The sequence below is a fragment of the Suricata suricatta genome, chromosome 6 (genome assembly GCF_006229205.1).
Source record: "Suricata suricatta isolate VVHF042 chromosome 6, meerkat_22Aug2017_6uvM2_HiC, whole genome shotgun sequence".
NCBI classification, from domain to species: Eukaryota; Metazoa; Chordata; class Mammalia; order Carnivora; family Herpestidae; genus Suricata; species Suricata suricatta.
Genome location: NC_043705.1, coordinates 2467236 through 2471876, shown reverse-complemented (window position 1 = coordinate 2471876; position 4641 = coordinate 2467236).

Sequence of the window (4641 nt, the reverse complement as noted above, 5' to 3'; positions counted from 1 at the left end):
CCCTCCTCCGTTCCCCCTGGTTCTCCATTAGGTCTCTCTTGTTTTCCTGCTAGACCTATGAGTGCAAACATATGGTTTCTATCCTTCTCTGCCTGGCTTACCTCACTCAGCATGACACCCTCAAGGTCCATCCACTTTCCTACGAAGGGCCATATGTCATTCCCTCTCATTGCCATGTAGTACTCCATCGTGAATATATACCACATCTTCTTGATCCATTCGTCAGGTGATGGACATTTAGGCTCCTTCCATGTTTTGGCTATTGTTGACATTGCTGCCAGGTTTCTTTTAAATGTGTGTGTGTGTGTGTGTGTGTGTGTGTGTGTGTGTGTTATAACTTACGTTTACCTGTTGAAAAAGGATTTTTCTCTTTCTTTATTTTCAGGGCCAGTTATAGTTATAGAGATTGGGCAAAGAACTCTTCATGGAATTAGACATTCTCACACCACTAAAGAGGAAATACAAGCTTATATATTTTATGAGAAGGACACTGTAAGTAAATAGATGAACCCTAAGAAAGCAATTTATAACAGGTCTACATGATCAGGATAATTAATTGTGATCAGGGAGATGAAAAATAGACTATAGAAGAATGAGAGCCATTTTCTAAAAGGACTGACAGGAGTTATATATTGTTTAGTGCAGATTAATCAGTCTGAGCTATCCCCAATCATCCTACAAAATACTCAAATTTTACAACCCAAAAGGCCATTAATTCCATCTCATAAGATAATTTCTGTTATCAGCATTTCGTTATATATTTAGTGTTCTTCTAGTTTTACTGAATGAGATTTGGGAGGTTTGGATTAGTGTTAACCTCTCTGCAATGCTATTTTTAATAGATATTCCTGTTTAGTGACTAGCCTACGAAGGTCTTCCCATTACCTGCAGCTTAGTTCTACACCTGGGCACTATGAATGAAGAGTCACCACTGTTTATGGAGTAAGTCTGCTATACTCTTCATTTTATAAGAGGAGGTGTAAATAAGGAAGCTAGAATTAACATATAAGAAGCCCTGTGTTATCCAAAGCATCACAGTGATGAATGACTGATATATTAGAGTTGGAAATAAATATTTATTCCCAAAATAGAAGACCTACATATTAGGTTATACACTGCAGTTTTGGATATGTTTCTACTAAAACTGAGCCCTTAGAGATTTATTGACTATTCATTGTTTACAAGCTTAATTTGAAATGGCATAACTATGACTTATCTCTTAAAAAATGATGGGAAATTTTTCATCCAAAGAAAGTGTATGATAATATAGTAATCTTTTCAAAAAGGAAGAGTTTCTTAAGTTGAAAGCTTTACTACATATTACATAACTTCATTTCCAAATTTGGGGGGAAAAAAGACATTCACAGTTTGATAGCAACGACCAAATGCTCATTTAGCATTACTCTTCATTAGCAAGATTTTCCAGTTGAATTAATTTGGGATTCGATATGTAATTAGCTGGGATCCTTAACTAAAGTGAATTTATTTTTTTTCAGTGTATATTTTTATTTTTCAGAGAGAGAGAGAGAGAGAGAGAGAGAGAGAGAGAGAGGGAGAGAGATTGACAGAGTGAGAGCAGGGGAGGGGCAGAGAGAGAGGGAGACAGAATCTGAAGCAGACCCCAGGTTTGTAGTGTCAGCACAGAGCCCAATGCAGGGCTCGAACCCACAAACTGTGAGATCACGACCTGAGCTGAAGTCGGATACTTAACTCACTGAGCCACCTAAAGTAAATTTACTTTTTAACAGAAATAAAATCAGCACAACTTCAGCAGAAAATATTATATTAAAAAGAGTGAGAGAGGCACCTGGGTTGTGTTCATCTACTCGATATTGGCTCAGGTCATGATTTCTCAGTTGTAAGATCAAGCCCCACATTAGACTCTGCAGTGAGTATGGAGCCTACTTTGGATTCTCTCTCTCCTTCGCTCTCTCTCTCTCTCTCTCTCTCTCTCTCTCTCTCTCTCTCTGTCCTTCCATCTCTCTTGAACTCTCTTCTCTCTAAAAAAAATAATAAATTAACATTAAAAAAATTAAAAGCACTGAGAGACTTTCAGACTCTCCAGAAATACTGGCCTGATGATATCTGGAAACTATATATAACCAAAATCAATTTGCAAAATGTGCCCGCGATGTATTCGTATAGCTCACATCATTCACAGCTCAAAAATCATACGCTGAGCTCCTCTGAAAACTTGACGAATTGTTCTTGTGCAGTTTGGTTATTAGATGTACATATCCATTGCTCCTTTGAAGACACCCACTCCAAACTTAAAGTTTGAAATTAGAAGATTTAGTAGAAAGTATAAATATATGTTCTTCATATAATGGAGTGTCAGACAAGAAAGTGACTATTTATTACTAACATAGACATTAGAACCTTTACTTCCTAAAATATGTCAAGAGGGAAGTCGGATACAAAAGAATGGTCAATGTTCTCTAAACTTTCTGTTGAAACAAGCATGTTATACTTTGTGATGAATATGTAAGAAATATATATTTCAAATATGCAAATGTGATTATATATTTTGAAACCTGTATTATTTAATAAAAACTTCAAATAAATTGAAAACGGAATTTTTTAAAAACAAATTTATGTTTTTTACTTATATTTGAGAGACAGAGAGAGACAGTGAGAGCAGGGGAGGGGCAGAGAGAGAGGGAGACACAGAATGTGAAGCAGGCTCCAGGCTCTGAGCTGTCATCACAGAACCCGATGCGAGGCTCAAACCTACAAACCATGGGATCATGACCTGATCCGAAATCGGATGCTTAACCGACTGAGCCACCCAGGCGCCCCAAAACAGAATTTTTAAATGTTTATTTATTTTCAAAGTGAAAGAGACAGACACAGAGAGAGAGAGAATAGGGGAGGGATAGAGAGAGAGAATGGAGAGAATCCTAAGCAGGCTTTGAGCAGTCAGTGCATGGGGCTTCAACTCACAAACCATGACATCATGTGCTGAACCAAAACCAAAAGATGGATGCTTAACCAAATCAGCCACCCAGGCACCCAAGAGTTTTTTAAACAAATACATAGAAACCTCACTGTTATTACTTGGACTTATTTAAAAAGATGATTTTAAACATATATGTAATTAATTACATGAAATTCATGCAAGTAGAAGTCTATTTTCTTCTAAATGCTATTAAGCATTCCAATGTGATTTAATAAATAAGTCACCCTTTATATTTTAAGTCGACTGGACACTTTTATCAGATATTGTGTTTCCACACACTTGTGATATGATTTTGAACGTTTCATTTAATGAAAACCTTTTTAAATTTATTTTTGAGAGAGAGAGAGAGAGAGAGAGAGAGAGAGAGAGAGAGAGAGCGAGCGAGCAAGGGAGGGACAGAGTTAGAGGGGAGAGTGAGAGGGAGACAGAATCTGAAGCAGGTTCCAGGCTCTGAGCTGTAGTAGAGAGCCTGACGCAGGGCTCGGACTCATGAACCTTGAGATCTCCGCCTGAGAAGTCTGAGCTTAACCAAATGAGCCACCCAAGTGCTCCTTAAATGTTTTAGTTTAATCTCCTTCATTTCTTTATGTTTTTCTAAAAATAATTTTTTGTCCTCATTTCTCTAATTACTCCCCTCCTCACTCCGGCAAACACCACTCTGTTTTCTGTATCTATGAGTTTGTTTTCGTGTTTTTTTTTTTTATCATTCTTGTATAAGAGATCATTTGGCATTTGGTCTTCACTCTCTAATATATTTCACATAGAATAATACCATCAAGGTCTAACCCATGTTGTCACAAATGGCAAGATTTTATTATCCTTATAAATATATTTAATATAAATATGTAAACATATATATATTTTCACTTAAACATATTTAAAATATGGTATGCATTATATGTAAGTATATATTTATTATAGCCATATTTATTCTATTTATATTTATTTTATATGTACATATGTATGTGTATATTTTTATATATTTTTACATTTATAATATCATGCCATTATATTCTTTTAATGAATATACATACATGTACATGTCAATTTATTTATACATACATGTGTATAAGCATATTTCTTCTATATTTCAATAAAGTCTATGTAATATATAGTTAATACATTATATACTGTGTAACGCATATTATTTATTCACTCAGCCATCAATGGGTTTTAGGATACTTAGGTTGTTTCCTTATCTTAGATTCTTAGCTACTCTGAATAATGCTGCAATGAACATAGGAATAATCAATGAACATAGGGATGCATATACCTTTCCAAGTAGTGTTTTTGTTATTATTTTTTATTTTTTATTTTTGAGAAACAGAGAAAGACAGAGCAAGCAGGGAAGGGTCAGAGGGAGAGGGAGAGACAGAATCTGAAGCAGACTCCAGGATCTGAGCTAGCTGTCAGCACAGAGCGCAACACGGGGCTTGAAACCACCAACTGTGAGATCATGACCTGAGCCAAAGCCAGACACTTAACTGACTGAACCACCCAGGCGCCCCTGGATTATTTGTTTTTGAGGTGTGGATTTGGTGAGTAACTAATAGATTTGATACTAGCCCTTTATGTGATATATCATTTGCAACTATCTTTTCCCATTCTGTTGGTTACCTATTAGTTTTTCTGGGAGTTTCCCTTGCAGTGCAGAAGGTTTTTTTCTTTTTTCTATTTTTTTT